Source organism: Saccopteryx bilineata, chromosome 2, assembly GCF_036850765.1.
Source record: "Saccopteryx bilineata isolate mSacBil1 chromosome 2, mSacBil1_pri_phased_curated, whole genome shotgun sequence".
Classification (NCBI taxonomy): domain Eukaryota; kingdom Metazoa; phylum Chordata; class Mammalia; order Chiroptera; family Emballonuridae; genus Saccopteryx; species Saccopteryx bilineata.
Window position 1 is genome coordinate 294,806,213 of NC_089491.1, and position 18,777 is coordinate 294,824,989.

Consider the following 18,777-nt stretch of genomic DNA (forward strand, 5'->3'; position numbering starts at 1 on the left):
GTGTTCCTTGGTCACTTTCGGGGTCCCCAGGACTTGCAACTGGGGGTGTCAAAAAAGGATGTACAACTCAGTTCTGCTTTTATTGTACTGTTTCATTTAAAAAATAAAGGTGTTTTCTTTAAAAGAAGAACCTGAAAGTTATTGACCTGCCAATGTAGTTGAAGTTTGGGGAGCTGGGCAGGGTTTCCCCAACGGGTTCTAGCGCGTTGGTGTTGGTCATATGTGTGGTCAGTGTGCATCGGAGCTGGGATTCCTTGCCTTGAGGACCTGGGCTGAGGTCCCAGGGCGGGGCTGGGCTGAGCCTCCCTATCCTGTTACAGTTATAAAGTATGTCCCGTAGTTTGACCTTCTGCTGTAGAACACTTTGCACACTATTATTCCACATTTCCTCTTGGACACCTTTCTCATCTGTACACTGGGACCTAGTTATGCAGAAGCAATAAATACTTCAGAGTATAAATATTTTTGTTAAGAATTGGAGGACGTTTCTAAATCTGTGAGCACAAAAGTGAAATGGAAAATTACTGAGTACGTTATAAGCTCAGGACCAAGAATGCCTAGTAGAGATTTATTTTTATGTTTAGAAAAGAAACATGAAGTGTTGTTTATCTGTGGTTGTGAAAAATATATTAAAATAGCATATCATAACTATTTCAAACAGCCTTTTGCCTGCCCCATCTTAATTTGATAACTTTAGTCTTGTCCAAATACATGTTCTCCTGGAGTGGATTAATGCCCCGTTATTTCTTACTGGAATTCCTTTGAGTTACTGCAGATTTTTTTGACCATTTAATTTTTATTCCTCACCTTATTGTAACAGTTGACCCTTGAACAAACAGGGAATTAGGAATCCTAACCCCTTCCCCCCACAGTAAAAAACTTGCATGTAACTTTTGACTCCCCCCAAACTTAACTGCTCCTAGTTGACCAGAAGCCTTACCTACACAGTCAATTAACACATATTTGCATGCAGTATGTATATACACTGTACTCTTATAATAAAGTAAGGTAGAGGAAAGAAAATGTTATTAGGAAAATCATAAGGAAGAGAAAATATTACAGGACTGTATTTATTGAAAAAAATCTGCGGATAAGTTGACCCCGGCAGTTCAAACTTGTGTTGTTCAAGGGTCAACTGTATTTACTGTTTTTCAGAAGGTATCAAATAAATTTTAGTTCTTAGCATCATTCCTTTTGGGGCTGGGGCTAAGTAGAAAGAGTACATCTCATCACAAATGGTGGTCCGGACTTTCAGGCAGTTGCTGCTTGATCGAAAGGGAGTTGTGAAGTAATCTCCAAGACCTGGTTAATTTCATAAGCCGGCCAAGAGGAATTCCAGGTCTCGCATGCCATCTCTTTCCCTTAAGTTCCCTTGTGGGGAAGATGACACGTGGTCCACGTTGCTAATTATACTTCAAGGAGCAGAATCACCCTCCCCCATTCCCTCTTCCATCCACTAGTATAGTAGGGACTCTTGGCCTTAGGTATGTCGTGAGAGGCCACATGTCCCTTAGACTCCCAAGTAGTTTGTTAGCTTTGGTTCTCTCTGCTTTGTTCACATTAGAGCTTCCCCCTGTCTGACCAGTTTCTAAAATCTTCTTTTTTCACTCTTTCAGAAAAAAGAACAGCTCTCGCTTCTTAAAGTTAGATAATGGAACGCAAGGGACAATACCATTTTAGTCCATTAGCTCAGCAGGCAGGGAAGAATGTCTCCAGGGCTTGCTTCTGCGTGGCCCTGACAGCCTTAGAGCAGACGTTTGTGTAGCAGGAATCTGCGGCCTCACCTCTGTAACGCTGGGGGAGGCTGGCCCCGGCAGTAGGATCGACAAGACCACTGATGTAACGTGAAAGGTAAGGAAGAGAGAAGGGCAGAAAGAGAGGAAGAAGAAGGCCCTGCAGATGGGACAGAGGACACTGGTGGAGGGACTCAGCAATTCATTTATTTGGTTGTCTTGTAAGTCGAGCGCCACCACTTCAGAAGTTCGTCTTTTCTCCCGTGCATACCTACAAGAATATGGTCTGTACGTGACCCTCTCGTATAATCGTTCTGCCAGGATATGTGACCTTGTATGTACGGCTCTTGTATATGAAGTGGGTCTAATGTGGGCCAGTGTATCAGCTTATATCATGTTCGCTGATCCCACAGTGCCTCTGAATAGAAACGTTGTCTGTAACAGTAAATTTCTCGCTTAACATTCTGGGTTTTTAGAATAAGACCAAGTATAATAAATAGGCTGTTTTTTTGGACGGGGGTTGGGGTATAAAGAAAAATGAAGCTGGGAGGAAAAAGGTTGGCTGTAGCAGGCTGCTCAGACGACTAAACTCTTGGGGAAGTGCTTGTGTGCCCATCTCATCCCGTGAGTCTCTTTCCAAAAACAATTTTCTGACTTTCGAAGTTTTCACTGTAGGTCTGAAGGGTGGGGGTGGGGGGTATGCGGGCGTGCTTTTTCAAGACTGGGGATAAAAGTCGGGATACTCTGGCAGCTCTGGTGGTCTGCAGCCGCTGCGGAGTTCTTGTCCATCAACTAGTATCACACGGCAGCATCGTGGGAACATACAAACTGAGGCTTGAGCTGAGAATTTTATCAGGCTTTTCCTAGTCCTACATCATCATCATCATCATCATGAAATCTGTAGTGTTTTGAAACTGATTTAAAAATGTAATTTTACAAATTGTTCACTGAATATGAGGTTAATGCCATCTTAAGCAGGTTATATTTCTTAACGCATTATAAATGTAACTAGGGATTCTGATATCTTTCATGGTATTGTTATTTACATATACAAAATGGGAAACACTTCTGTTGTCGGATTTCTACCCGAGGATGTCACGAAATAACTACAGCCTTTTAACCATGATCTAGGGACACAGTGCAGTTACTAACGGTGCTCTGTCAAAGATGCGTGTTACAGTAGCCGCTGCTTTATTCTGGGCTAGGTCCCCAGCTCTCAGGGAGATGCTTGTCTTGGGAGAAAAGGTCAAATTCAAGGTTATGTGTGAAACAGGTTTTCTTCTTAAAGCTTTATAGAAAAACCAAAATGATCTTTAAGTGTTTAGCTCTGGAAGGGCCCTGAATTGCTTGTGGAAGTGGCCCCTCCTCCCCTCTGACCACGTTATAGGAGGAGTAACTTCGTATTTGCCTTGAGATTAGAGGAGAGAGAGAAACTGGGTCTTCCTATTAGTAGAGGGTTGGTTTTTGACCTGTACTTTACTACTGATAGCCAACTTTTATTGAGCACATACTGTGTGCCACTTACTGAGCTAAGCTGCTAAGATTTAATTCTCAGAACAGCCTTTGAGCTTAGTGCTACTGTTAGCCTTTATATAGACTAGACACTGGGCTTAGAAACATTAAGTGAATTGGTCAAGATGGTGAGGAATGGCGTTGGGACTTGAACTTGGGTATCTCTGGCTCCAGAAACCATCTGGAATAAGCCTTGAGCTTCAATTCCCTTTCTTTACACATTTGTTTAACCCACCAACACAGTTGATTTTGTGTCTGCTGTGCACAAACACTGTTAGGCTCTGGAGCTCTGCAGCTGAATAGGAAATGGCCTGTGACCATGGACAGCTAGCTCATGACTTAACGGCACATTGGGATAAGGGCTGCGGGAGACAAGGTTCATGCCCAGGGCTAAGCAGATCCAGAGCCGAGACATCAGACCTTAGAGAGGGGCAGCCTAGGAAAGTTTCCTGGAAAGATGACACCAGGTGAACTCTGGAAGACAAGACTGGAAAGGAAAAGAGGGCCTTTCAGAGGCGAAAGTACTTAAAGGCTTGGAGATCAGAAATGGCCTGGGGGGCTTCTGCTGGGCCAGGTGACTGGTGCCTGGGGGAAAGGGCCACTGAGGGAGGGCCGAGGGTCCTGGGTGAGCATCTGGGGCTTGGCTCCCTCTTCAGTCCTCAGTTTCCTCTTCTGTAAAATGGGGATAAACAACATACCTATCTCATAAGCATTAAATGCCATAGGAACTGGACTGCTTAGCACAATGTCGTAAATGCTTGGTACGTTGAAGCTGATGAGGAGGAGGAAGAGGGTGGTGAGAGTCATCCTGTTAGGCGGCCAGGGCCAGATTTCCGTGGGCCTTCCTCATGCCTTATTTCATCTTTAGGAGCAGCCTTAGCCACACCACGGGCTGGGGGAAATTCTGCTGTCTTTGAGTGCCACAGAGGGGGAGGGTAAAGTAAATTTCATATTTGAGAAGTGGCAGCAAGCTCATTTTGATGAAATGCATTTCAGAATAGCAGAGGTCAAGAGCTTGCTCTGATGTCTGTGTTCTGGGGAAATTTGTCAGGAGAAAAAAAGCAATAACATTACTTGGTGTCACTTTTGCTAAAATCTTCTTAGGCGCAGCTGTCAGAGACCTCTTGCCTAAGAAGGCCATGTGTCTTCTCTGATTCTTAAGAATTCATCCTCACTAGATTACGGGCTTCTTGAAGACAGGAACCATATTGTACTTATCTTTGTATCTGCACTGACACATGGTGGTTGCTTAGTGGACATGAGTTGAATGAGTGAAAGTTAATGGTATTCCTTAATGTTCTGGTGCTCGACATTTTTAAAGAAAGGAGGTATTAAAAAAGATAAGACAACACCAGTGCATTATTTGGTAATTTAAAAAAAAAATTATTTATTGATTTTAGAGAGAGAGAAACGTTGATTTTTTTTCTTCTACTTATTTATGCATTCATTGGTTGATTCTTGTATGTACCCTGACTGGGGATTGAACCCACAACCTTGATGTATCCAGATGACACTCTACCACTGAACTACCTGGCCAGGGCCATTCTTGTTATTTCTATGCTGGGTTGTTGGAGGTGTGTTCTGGCCAACTAGGAGAGCCATCCTGTACTGCCTTCCCCTCGCTATCTCTCAGGTACAATCTTTTATGTGATCACACTGACAGCGTTTGTCTTCTTTTCCCAGGCACAGTAGAGAGGGGCCCCTCCACCCAGCCAGTCTATCTGTCTGTCACGGGTTAGCATTGATCTCTTGACAAAACACTTTCAAACATTTTTTTGTGCGTTATTTGCAAAGGATAGGTTGATGCAGCTTTTCCCTCTATTGCTCTTTTGATCGGATCTAACAGGCTTTGATTCACCTTCCTCAGTTCTAGCCTGACTGCCTTTTGAGACGTGTTCATAAGTTGTTTTCTTTCTCCTGCTCCTTCTTCATGTTCTTTCCCTTTCTGTACCTCTGCTCCTGTCCTCTCTCCTGTCATTTGTGAACTACACCTGCATGGTGACTCTCGGATGGCTCTGCCTGGGAATAGAGGCATATAATTTACTTGAACGTGTTTTAACCCTGAAATTGGCTAAGGAGGAGGAGAGGGTGTGGTACCATGTGTGTACCCTTCTGCACTTACCCATGAAAATGTAAAACCATATAATTTTTTCTGGGATTTATTTTTTTAAAAATTCTTTTAAATTTCAGCCTTATTGAGGTATAATTGACATATAACATTGTAAGATATTTAAGTACCTGTTGTGGTGATTTGTTATAGACAGAGTAAAATGATTCCCCTCTAGGTAGAGAACACATCCATCAGCTCACTCATTTATCTGTTATGTCTCTTGTCATGGTACCCTTGGGTTGTGGTAGCTTCTTAACTCGTGGTGGGGACACAAGGCCCACTTACAAGTGCTTAGAATAAAAATTACAACACACCAGTAAGTGCTCAAGAATGCCAGCTGGGGTTGTGGTGGTGGCAGGTGAGGACTTAAGCTCCTTTACACTCCGTCTTCCTCGCCACCAGCCTTCCAGCCTTCCGATATAATTAGCTACTCTGATACCCTGGCTAGTTAGTGTTCACCTTTTCATTTGCTTGGTTTTCTTTAAACATCTAAGTCTTCCCACGCACCTCCAACTGCTTTACAAAACTTCTGTACAACTTTCCACGTGATCCACTCTTGTCAGATAATTTCCCCCTCCTCCCTTTCCTCTCTTCCCCCTCTGATATCCTGTTCGGTAAGGACGGGAAGGGGTAACGCTTCTTACAAAGACTTTTGAACAGTCCTCCCACTTTCTGGTGCTTTCCTACTCACAACCTCCACACTGTGCAAAACTGAACCGCCTCCCTGCCTCACAAAACACAGCGGAATACCTGGGACCATGTGCCTCTCAGGGTTGATCTTCCGGAGGCTTACCTCTAAGTTAGCTTGCCCTCCCAGATTCGTCCCTTCTGTATTTCTATATTTTGACGTGGGGGCTTCTGAAATCCCCTAGTTTCATGAAGTGTGGAGGTTTTTTTTTTAGCATTTATCTTGTTCCTCTCCTCAACTTAACGTGATTTTCAAAAGGGTGACAACATCTTTGTTTTTAAACTCAGCAATCTCCCAGCCTCTGGCTGCAAAAGTTTAATTACTGGCTGGATTAAAGTCACCGGACAGAGCGAGGAATTAAAGCTAGATATTCTGAACCCCTTTTGTATTTATTTTTCTTTTGTCTTATTCTTTTTTATCATCTGATACAAATGAGAGCGGGCTTGGGTTTTCTTTTGGTGTCTTCCTCTAGGGAGAGTTTTTCCTTCCAGTGAAGACATTATGGGAAAGTCCACCTCATGTGCTCTTTTCTGTTGAATAACAAGCCTATCTTAATGAGTTAGGTGGTAAACATGACTTGTCTCGTGTTAGTTCGGCAACTAAAAGAACACAAGGAGAGGTTAGAGTTAATGGGAAACCACAGAGAAAATGAAAGGCAAGGAGCTAGTCCCTAACAAGAGAAGGGAAGAAAGGTAGGAATATTTATGTTGGAGAATCTGAGGCAGTGCATGTCATAATAAGCTTGTTAAATCCAGGGTGGGGCAAAAGTAGGTTTACAGTTGTTCATATGGAAAATAATACAGTAATTAATAACTAATAATCCAAGAATAAATTTCGTGTTTCATGTACTCACAGCTATAAAGCTATTTTTGCCCCACCCTGTATATGAAGGTGAAATGTTGAGGGGAGGGGTCCCAGTTGGCCTTTTTTTTTTTTTTTTAATTATTTTTATTTATTCATTTTAGAGGAGAGAGAGAGAGAGAGAGAGAGAGAGAGAAGGGGGAGGAGCAGGAAGCATCAACTCCCATATATGCCTTGACTGGGCAAGCCCAGGGTTTTGAACTGGCGACCTCAGCATTTCAGGTCGACGCTTTATCCACTGCGCCACTACAGGTCAGGCCCAGTTGGCCTTTTTAAGTTGAAAGACTCTAAGGGGAAATAGGTAAAATTAGCAGGAGAGATTAAAGCCTATTTTACAGAGAAGACGTTTCAACACAGTGGAGATAGGTCCTGAAATGAGCCACCAAGACCTGGTCACCTTGAGTCATTTTTCTTTAATGTGGTTAGTCACCATTTAAAAGTTCTAACTTAGTATGGAAGTAACTAAGGCCCCTCACCCATTTTTTCCAAAATCAGGCACAGGTAGTAGGATGAAATCTCTATTCTTTATTACTTGTTTATTAAGGTTGTTGTATTAGAATCCTCATCTACCAGTTGGACTTAATGTAGCAGTATGTGTAAGAACTAGTGAGTAGGGTCCCAGTGGGGGCTTTAAAGTAAAAAAAAAAATCATATATCAACAGTAAGATGCTAGAGTATTTTAATTTTTATTCTTGTCTTGTACTGTCTTTGTTTGGACCTCCCATTGCTTCTGTTTCAAATACCGCACATATGGACAAATCCAATGAGCGAAGCCATCATCTTCAGCCTTGAAGCTCTTCTTTTCGACATGCGCCATGTGCCTTTGGCATCTCCCTTCTTACCTTTTGTAGTGTGTTTTGGACCCTAGAATAATCTCCGGATGGTTGGGGTACATCTTCACCTGTTTCTTGTTTCTCTCCCTTGTCTCCGTGTGGGCTGATCTCTTCCCAGCTGCCCAGCCTATCCGCTGCTCTCTGTGTCCGGCCTTACCTCACATTCCCACAACTGATAGGCAGAGAGGGCGTCATTACTTGTTCTTTCGGATTTCCCACAATCAGAAGTCTTTGCTGAGTGAATAATAGTTTTTGAGGAAATGATATATAAATATAAGGAAGTACAGTCATTTGATATTTGGGCCAAGTCATTTCCATAGTTACCACCTGATAGAAGGCAACACGCTGTATCTCCACAGCTATGCTTAGAGCTGCTGCTTCTGAGGCTGTGGTACTGGGCTGTGGCTATTGAAAGAAGGAATCTTGCTTATTGCAGACTGGATATTGGGAGGCATTCTGCTGCCCAGACCTGCTGTCACATGGGGTCATTGGGACTTGGATGCATCCCTTTTGGGGCTGAGTTTCCTGTACTGAAGCTTTTCTGCCTTCTTGGGGAGCCATGCTTAAGCTAACACATCAAGACAAAAAGCTATAACCTGATTTTGGTTGTTTTGACTCCAAGTTTGATTTCTTTCTGTTTTATTTTATGCATGCAGCTTTTTTTTTTTTGAAATACTTAAGGAAACACATTATTTCAGTCATTGTATAGGCAAAGAAATGGAAGTCATAGGTTCTACATTTGACAGCTGAGGAATGTGTATTAAAGCAGTGGTCTCCAACCCCTGGACCGCGGATCGGTACTGATCCGTAGGTCATTTGATACCGGTCCGCAGAGAAAGAATAAATAACTTACATTATTTCCGTTTTATTTATATTTAAGTCTGAACAATGTTTTATTTTTAAAAAATGACCAGATTCCCTCTGTTACATCCGTCTAAGACTCACTCTTGATGCTTGTCTCGGTCACGTGATACATTTATCCATCCCACCCTAAAGGCCGGTCCGTGAAAATATTTTCTGACATTAAACCGGTCCGTGGCCCAAAAAAGGTTGGGGACCACTGTATTAAAGGACTTCTAAAACTGTATAGCTTTTGCTTGATGGCAATCGTCCTTAAGAATTCACCCTGAAGAAAACATCAGGGATATAAGCAAATCTTTTTGAACCATAGCAAAAAATGAGAACCAAGCATACATTTCAACAATGGAGAATGGTTCAATAAATGTTGGTCTGTACTATAGAATATTATGCAACAGTTTAAACTTGCTTTTGAAAAATTTTTAGTAGATGGATGAGAGTATTATGCTAAGTGAAGTAAGCCAGTCAGAGAAAGACAAGTACCAATGATTTCACTCATATGTGGAATCTAATGAATAAAATAAACTAACAACATCTAAACAAGACTTACAGGTACAGAGAATAGACTGACAGCTGTAGAGGGGAGGGTGAGGGGATTGGGTGGAAAAGGTGAAGGGGGTTAAGCAAATAAAAATATACCCATAGACAGATTTGTATACTCAGTATTCAAGTAGCAATGATATTTCAGTGGTAGTTCACTTGCAGCAAAATAGAATCTTGTAATTTGTAAAATCTTAGTGAAATGTTAGCACTTTTATTTATGACTCTTGGCCTCTGTATGTTAACTTCTTAAAAATTAATATACAACAATGTGAATATACTTAACACTACTGAACAACTGTATGGTGATTACCACAGGGAAAAGGGGGTGAGGGGAGGTAGAAGAGACTATGGGGGGGAATACATGGTGGTGGAAGGAGTCTGGACTTGGGGTGCACACATAAGACAATATACAGATGACGTATTCTAGAACTGACCACCTGAAAGCTATGTAATTTTATTAACCAATGTCACCCCAATAAATTCAATAATAAAATTTTTTTTTCAGTGAAATGAGAAGGTAATAAGTAGTAATCAGAAAGAAAATTAAAGATACTAAACAGTGCAATCCCAACAATGTAAACAGATTTAAAATATACTTGATTAAAAGCGTGGGATAAAATATGCAAAGGTTTCAAATTAATCATCTCTGGGTTTTGTGACATTAGGAGTGGTTTTTATTTTTTCCTTTTAGTTTTTTATGATTTTCTAGTTTTCTTAAAATTAATTTCTAGTCAGAAGATTATTAACACTTTTAGTTGAGGTAGAAAAAGAATGACATATTTCACCCTAATGATTCAAAAGAATGAAAACTAATACACAAGTTTCAGGATTTTTGTGGTGTTAATCAGTTCCAATTTGAAGATGAAGGCTTGATTGCAAGTGGTTTTCTTTGCTTTTGCTTTTAGTCAAAGCATGGTTGTGTCATGCTGAAAACCATGTGTTTAGTGAGCTAGTGTTGTAAATATTGTTATTTATGATGGGGGCCTATATTTAAATGTGCGTCTTACAGTATAATCTAATGATGGAGCCAGCCTCTGCCACCCGTTAGCTTTAGGACTAGCAGGTTATATAGTCTCAGTTTTCTTATCTGTAAGGATTATAAGGATCAAATGATACAATGCGTGTAAATCACTCAGATGACAGAGCTGAAATGAAAACCGACGTAATACTGCTCTTGAAAGAAGACTTCTAAATCTTCCTACATAGAGTATTGAGGAAAGAGAGATGAAGTGGTTTAAAATAGTTATTTTTTGTTAGATATAACATTAATATGCCAAAGAGTGCATAGGGACACAGTAGTTATTTCTGCTTCCCCCTTTTCTCCTTCTGAGGACGGAAGTGTTCCATGCCTTTCTCCAAACTTGTATCAGCACAGACACACACACCAGATGACTTTTATTTTTGCCTTACCAATTACTCTGTGATTGTCCTCTCTTACCAGTACACATGGGTGTCACTCTGAGTCAATAGATTCAGATCTAATTTTTAATAGCTATCTAGTAGCCTAAATAATGTCCTATGCCAATGGTAGTCATCCTGGTCCCTACTGCCCACTAGTGGGCATTCCAGCTTTCATGGTGGGTGGTAGTGGAGCAACCAAAGTATAAATAAAAAGATAGATTTAACTATACTAAGTTGTTTTATAAAGATTTATTCTGCCAAACTTAGCAAAAATCCGACATAAAATACTTGGTAAGTAATTATTATTATATGCTTTAACTTGCTATAACTCCGCTTTATAAATTTTATTAAGTTACTTCCCTACTTTATAAATCACCATTACTGTGGAACCGGTGGACGGCTAGAAAATTTTACTACTAACAGAAATACAAAAGTGGGTGATAGGTATAAAATGGTTGACTACTCCTGTCCTATGCCAAGATATCTTTGAATGTAACTCTACTGTGGGTATTCAAGGTGTTTTGTCGACCCTTATACATAACTCTTAAGATTTATTATTTTTATTTCCAACGTAACTTTTCCCAAAGTGGCATTGCTGAGTCAGAGTATGTGTTAATTATAGTGCAAAGGATCGGGGGTTACAAGTGCTGTATAAAACTTTGTTGGTCCTACCCTCTTACAATCTCGTGGGAGCACAGATATGCATGGTTTTCCCAGGGATCTATTGATCTATTTATTTATTTATTATGCTTGTGTACAAAGATTTCAGTAGCTAGTGATTTTTTTTTTAATTCTCATCAAAACTTGAAATCCTTAACATTTTGAAACATAGGTTTAAACGAAAAGAGCAGCAGGAGCCTCTTGCGTTAGGTTTACTCTGTGTAATCTTTGCTGTATTTCTTAGAGATGAATTTGTCAGAAATTGTATGTGTTCCAAGTTTCTTAGCTTTTAAGAGCTAAGAGTCCCACTTAGGAACTGCCGTCCTTGTGGGTCCTCTTGTTTCTGCTGTGTGTGCACCCAGGAGGGCTGCAGGCATCTGCCACTCCGGGACAGCAGGGGAGAGACACCCCACACGCCACAGCTTGTCTCCGGAGGCCCAGGCTTGTTCTGCCCAAGGCAGGCAGCTGAGCACGTCTTCAGCTTGAGGTCACTGATGGTGACAGGGGTGCTCATATGCTAACAAATGTTTTTTTTACAACAGTAAAGCTATTGCACTAGAGGTAGACAGGTAATGTAATTTCTTCGTAGTGTCACTTAGAGCTACTTACAACAATGTAAGTTTTTTCCACGTGCCCACTTACGTAGAGAGAGAGAGAGAGAGTGTATATGTGTGTATATGTATCTACATGTACTAGGCAGGGGATGGAGAAAGGAAAGGACATTTGTCATGGCTTTGCTGTGTGTGTATCCACGTGTGTATGCAGTCTATCTACATGAAGGCATCTACACATCGCATGACCGTCTCTGTTTAGACTTTGTTTTCTCCCATTGGTAATTACCGTTTGGTTACATCAGTTGGGATTATGCAACTCTAACAGCTGACACTAGTTCATACCTGTTCTCACCCCCCCCCCAACCCCCCCATTCAGTGCCTTGGCTCTGGAGAAGCGGTTGCCCTGTAACACTTTAGAACCCGCTTGGTTGTCTGTCCCCTGACTCACTGGAGCGGCCACACATCTGAAACCCACTGGGCCCCTTGTCACAGTTCCCAGTACGTAGGGCCTGCCCTTGCTTGTTTTGCATTCCTGTTTTGTCCCCTTACAAGGAACAGCCTGAACTTCAACAATTCTCTAATTCGTGGCTTGTCGGAGAACAGTGTTTTACTCTTGGGCTGCTGATCAGGCACTGTTTTTCCTAGGACTTCCTGCAGTGTTGGGTGGTATGCCACCAATAGGCAGGGCAGTGATAACAAGTGTGTGAATCATGCTTGCCATGCACGGGCACTGTGCCAGCGCCTGGGTTCTCCTGACTCCTGTCATCCTCCCCACAGATGCAGTGCTGGGGACTGTTATCACCCCCATGTTCTACCTGCAGAAGTAGGCGCCCTGTGCGCCCCAGTTATACAGTTTATGGGGGCCCCCACATGGACATCCCTCCCCATCTGGGTGAGGCTGAGCACTGGACGTGCAGACCCAGTTGCAGAGACTTGGCAAGGATGCTTGGCTGCCCCTTCTGTTTGGATAGGAAGTGACACAGATGAGCCCTCTCATCCGAAAGCCCTGGACCTGGGAGGGAGGTTGGGGAGCTCAGGCATGGGCAGGAAGGAAACTGGGGAAAGGGAGGTGTGGAAAACTTTGCTCGGGGAGGTCGCTTGCCACAGGCTCTCACGGGGAGCCCGGCTCTTCATCAGCTGTCCCTCCGGGTGCACCTCGCAGGGGAGGGAGAAGCAGGTTAGAGGTGTGTTTGCCCTCAGAGAGTTTCTTCTGTTTTGATGAGTGAGTCATATGACCAGGCTGGAAAACCTCTTCGGCTGCTCTTGTGATTGTGCTTTTTTGAAATTGGTTTTTGGAGACGCGGTAGGCGACAGGCTGGGATTGTCTCACTGTGCAGCACAGACTGGTGTTCTGGAAGAACAGTGGCTAGGTAAGAGGACGGGTGGGGGAGGGGTGCCGGGGCGCGAGCAGGACTCGGGTTCTGTGCCAGGCTCTCCAGATAGAACGTCCCGGGGCTGGAATTGGTCACTAGCCCGGGGGTCCATCTCTGCCGTGTCTGAATGAAGTCCACTGTGGGCGAGCTGTGAGAGACTGCCGATGGCGTTTCACGGTCGTCCTTATAGAGTGCAGTTGCTTGCTGTTGTCATGGTTATTTTTATATTACCAGGTTGTAGTTTCAGCCCTCTTTCTGGATATTATTAGAATGGTTCATTGAGTAAGATAATGTCAGTGTCTGTATCATCTTGGGCAAGTTCTTTTTTAAAAAATAATTATATATTTACTTTAAAGAGAGAGAATGGAGGGAGGGAGACAGAGAGAGAGACAGACAGACATTGATTTGTTATTTCACTTATTTATGCATTCATTGGTTGCGTCTTGTATGTGCCCTGCCCGGGGATTGAACCCTCAACCTTGGGCATATGGGGACGACACTCTAACCAGCAGAGCTACCCTGCCAGGGCTCTTGGGCAAGTTCTTAACCTCTCCAGCCTCAGTGCGTTAGGAAGAGCCTAAGGGCAACAGGGCTGTTGGAGATAACACTGAGCAGCGTGTGTTTGTATCGGCTCTAAAAATGGAGGTGCCCATTGTTGCCTTCTTAGTGTCTGACACTAGCGGGAACCTTCCGTTCTGGTTCCTGGCTGGGATTAGCTCATGACATTGAAGGGCGCACATCACCCTGGGTGTAGACACGGACAGCAAAAAGAACTGGAATTGGAGAGTTGCAGACTCCATGGTCTCAAAGAAGGGTGGAGCCTTTTAGGACAAAGCATTCCTGGCCTGAAAAGACAGAGCAGGCTCATTGGAGAAGTAAGCCAGAGTCAGGTATTTGATCCAGTAGGTGATGCCAGTTGGACAGGGAAGACTCCCTTATCTTATACCTGATCGGCTGGCCTTTGCATTTTATCCAACTTGTCACTTTCCCTACAGAACAAATCTTTCCTACCATGTTTTAAAAATGAAATTAAGAACTCTTACTCTTAATTTGATCTAAACTCAACTTTTATTTTGGAGGGGTAAGAGGGATTTAGCTGAAGAGGAAAAATTCTTTTTTTTCCCCCTTTTTCTGTAACATGTCGGCAGTGTGGGGCACTGTTACCTCTTTTACCAGGTTACTTTGAAAATTACCATTTAAGAAATACTTATTTGTTTAAAAATTCCAACTTTTCAATATAGAAAATTTCAAGCATGTACAAAACTGTAGAGAGTGGTATCACCCCTGACATACCTGTCTCTCGCCTTCAGCAAGTGTCAACATGGCCAATATCGCTTCATCTCTGCCCCACACAATTCCCCCACCCACTATTGTTTAAAAAAAACCCAGGTGACATTATTTTATCCACAAATATTCACAATGTGCTTTGAATGCCTTAGAAGTTTCAGTCAAGTAAAACATGAAAACTTTTGTATTTTAAGATCCTTCTTGTGGGAGGATCTTGTCTCTTTAGACAGGGCAGTCGTCCTCAAAGCAGGGGTTGGAAATGACCACCCGTTCCCCTCTGTTGAAGATCTCAGCCTTTGAACTTGGTGGAGCTGGTTGATTCTGAGTGTTAGAGCAGGAGTAAAGAATAGGGAGCCATTGCTTGGGGTGAAAGCGACTCCAGGGAACAGGAGGTTTACCTCTCAAGAACCTTTTTTGTTAGTTTTGTCCACCATGAATGGGGCTGTTTTAAAAATAAATAAATTTTTTGCTTTTTTTAACCAGAGTGTGCTGGCTATTACTTCACTGTTTCTATTTACTATAGAGTGTTGTTTTTTGGGGTTTTTTTTTTACATAGTCTTCCATGCTGTGGAGTCCTAATTTTAGTGTTTACCTGTCACCTCTTTCACTGCCATCTTTATCCTTTGCCAACATGCTTTTTCTCGTCTCCCTGAAATCTGCCAACGGTTACAAAGCAAAGTCCAGAACTGCATGTAAACTTAGAGTACACTAACTGTGAGGGTATTTTTGTGTCCCGAGCAAAGTGTGTGTTGTTGGAATTAAGAACTTTGCAATGTCTGACTGCTCAGCGGATGTTCTGGCTCCCTTTCCTGGTTTTGGGTGATCTTCTGCATAGATGAGATTGTGTATAGCCACCACCGTTCACGTAGATGACCTATCACCCCAATGGGCACCGTTTAGCAGGAATCTTTCCTCTAACTTCAAATATAGCTTAAGAAGATCTTGAAAGGTCGTGTACGTGGCTAGCGCACAGGAAAGTTGGAAAATGTGGTTTGGAACAGATCTCTGTGCATCTCACCACTGAATCTTTGAAAGTGACTAAGTAGGCGAGAAATGCAGGAATTAAAAAATGTGACCATTCCGCTTTTGTTGTTGTTACTTAGCAGCCAGAAGTCAGGGTCTTGCGTCTTAAACCTTGCATGACAGTTTCAGTTGGCGAAAAATGATTTGATGTATGGATAATAATTTGGGTATTCTATATCCATAGCATTTATAGAAGAAATGGGTAGTGTATTTTTCACCAGACAACACTAACTTCTTTTCTGCTCCTCTTTAAGACGGAAATCAGAGAAGACATGTTCACTTCTCCTCTCTTTCCCACCTTCTCCCGCCCCCATTCCTTTTAAAAATTCTAAATGACACAGTACTTTTTCAAAGCTGAGCTGTGCCGTACACGGGTTTATACACAGGATGGACAAGTTACATCAGTTTTTCCTTTCTCACACCCAGACGAGAGTTACATAGTTTTGTGAGGTGTGCTTGGGAGTTGTAAAAATATGGAATGCTGGAAAAATTCCAGAGTCTGTTGGTAAATAGAGAACACAACTGCTAACTGCTGTTAGCTTCCCTTAATGAGTTTAAAACTTTAGGGGGGACAAAAAGGCAGGTGTCCATAAGACAGTATGGGAAATCAAAACAACGTGTGATGAGCATGTTTAAGATTTGGATTTTAATTTCTCTTTCACTTCGCTAAAGACTTTGTAAGTGATTCAGTAAAGAGGATTAGACTGTGTTTGGTTGATGTCAGGAAAGATACCTCCACCTCTTACCCATCATACTCAAAGATTTATTAGATCAGCCAAGTGACTTTTTTCGTGTTATGAGAAAGCTGTCTTTGCTTTGTGTTTTCAACTTAGCAGTTTTTCAATGATGTGTTTAGGGGGAAAGAAGTGAGAGTACAAGATATGGGAAATCCACAACTGAGTTCCAAATGAAACTTCCATCTTCTGAGAGCTTTTCGGGAACTGAGTGACTAGTTAAGAGTGGGTTTTAGAAGTGACTAGGCGGCGGAGGGCGGGGGGAGGGAGGAGTGTCTCTCCCACTGTAGCTGATATGATAAAAGGCCTTTACAAGTGTGGTGTTTACAGAGCAAACATCCCAACAAATTGCTTTCGGCAGTCATAGGCACACCAGAACACTGTTTATATCACATCGGTAGTTCCACTGTAGTTTTCACAAAGAGCTTCCATGGGATGTGGCCTCTCTGGGCCTCTGAAACCACCCCCAGTATTGGGCACATCAGGGTCTAGAAAAGGGACAGACACTTGGGCAGCGGGAGTGTTCTTTTAAAAATCTCAGTCCAGTTTTTTGGACTAAAGAGCAAACAGCTTCTCTGTGCCTGTTCTCCACAGCTTAAGCCTCCTAGAGTCACACCTATCTCAGGCTCCAAATTCCTCACGTGTCCCTGAGGTCGTCAGGAGGCCTGCCCTCCCGCTGCAGCAGGAACTCAACCCTTTCAGGATTCCTTCTTTCTTTCATCGGAAGGGACAAATATTTATTTAGCTTCCGGCCATGTGTCAAGCTCCACTGTCGGTTTATAGGAGACCTCAGAGCTGAATCCGACATAGATCTTCCCCTTCAGGATTCCTGGGGAGTTAGGGGGTAGCGAAGACAAAGGTGGGGGTTCCCTAGGTTGAGGGAGACTGGTGTGGCATCAGCTGTTGACACAGCCACGTGGTTCTAAGACCAAAGGCAAGGTGGAACCAATGTTCCGCAACCGACGAAGGACTGCTCCTAACACCCGACACCGTGTACATGTTACTGACTGAGGTAAGAGGAAAGCTAGTCTTCTTACCCACTCAGGCTGGGCTCTGTGGGACCTTTTGTGGAATGATCTACTCCTTTCTAGCCCAGGTGGCGGGGTTGGCAGTTAAGAGGTGGCAGGGCTGGGGGAGGGCACGCTTCCTTTTTACACTGGTCACTTTGCCCAGGGGATTGTCATAGCTTCACGGGGCTTTCTGTGAAACTGTATATTCTTTGCTTTGCCTTTTTCTTTTCTTTTTAAAAGACTTTCCCCACAGTAGCTGGGAAGGTGCTCAAAGCCTGCTTTTCACCCCTGCTTTGCTCTCCTTTGAGTTACTGGCTTACAGTGAAGGGGAAGAGAAGGGACCGTGGCCACAGCTATGGGTGCCCCGAAACGGCTCACAAACAGTGTACAGATGAGTAAACTGAGGCTGCAAGAGGGGAGATGGCTTCACATTCACTCCCGGCCTCTCTGGTCAATGCCAGTTCTTACCTAAACCTTCACCTGTGTTCTTTTCCTTGAGAGTTGACTGTGGTTCTTGGAAGCACGCAGTTCAGCTTCTTCCTGTGAAGTGTGTTTCCTCTACAGTCCTGAACGCTCACTTTCCCTTTTGATTTTAGTGAGACGGAGACCCTGGAGTGGGAGAGTTCTGTGTGTGACACTGTCATCTCGTTTTGCCCTTGCTTCTTATTTCCAGTTACTGTCATCCCTGAAGGGCTAGGGTCTCACTCTCTTACTTTTCTAAGAGGCACCTAGGAAAAAAGGGATTAACAGATTATATTTTGGCGTTAGGAAATAAAAATGACGGCCTTAAAATCACGAGTCAGTATTGTTACTTTTACCATCTGTGGTAACAAAAATGACTTATTTTAACTACACGAATGGGTGTCAGCTACAGTTGCAGCTCATATGATTTACTGGATATGTTCTTAAAGAGTAGATCAAGAAAATTCTACATTTTAAGTGACATTTTATTTTTGAAGGAGCTTTTCCTTAAAAAGAAAAACAAAACCTGGTAGTAAATAGAATGGTGACTGCCTGACTTGATCTCTTTTGAAACACCAGTTTTCATCAGGAAAATCTAAAGTGTCATAAACATGTCACTTGTCTTTGGGAATACGACATTTCGTTCTATGTGTTCTAATGTTCATGTGGTAAACTATGACGAGGCCCCAGCGAACCACGTGGAGAAGGCCAGAAAGATGCCAGGAGCCAGGTTTTTAGCAGAGGGCTTGCTAGTAGAGTTCACATCAATTCTGTTAGATGGTGGGATATCATAATCCTTGATTTCTGTTGTTCAAGGACAAAGCAGAGGAATTGGGCTTAAAATACAGCAGGGAGCTGGGCTGTGTTTAAGGTAGAACTGTATTCTCCGGATAGGTAAATGGGGGGATGAGTGACACATGCTATGGATTCTTCAAGAGCTTAAACATGGCGGGTAATTCCCAGGGACTAGGAGATCCTCTCCAACCCTGTCATTACAGGTTAGTGTCAAACTGATTGTTTACCTGGATAATTCAGGTGTTCCCCCTTCCTAAAGGTAAGGAATGTCTTAAATGAGCACCTGGAAGTTCTTTCCAGAAGCAGAACTCCTTGAATGCCATGAGCTCTTAATTTAGGT

General features: G+C 42.8%; 1 protein-coding gene across 5 annotated transcripts in view; it reads left to right on the forward strand.

Moving 5' to 3' along the window:
- PTPN14 (protein tyrosine phosphatase non-receptor type 14) overlaps window positions 1-18,777 on the forward strand; it is a 172,624-nt gene that overhangs the window by 50,075 nt on the left and 103,772 nt on the right. The window contains exon 1 of one of the 5 annotated variants that reach the window (XM_066261368.1): window positions 12,912-13,123. The exons of 3 other annotated variants lie outside the window; for them this stretch is intronic. The gene's annotated coding sequence lies outside the window, so the exon portion shown is untranslated. Of the gene's footprint in view, window positions 1-12,911; window positions 13,124-17,046; window positions 17,183-18,777 lie in introns of those variants that run through there. One more of the 5 variants, XM_066261370.1, reaches the window with a different exon arrangement.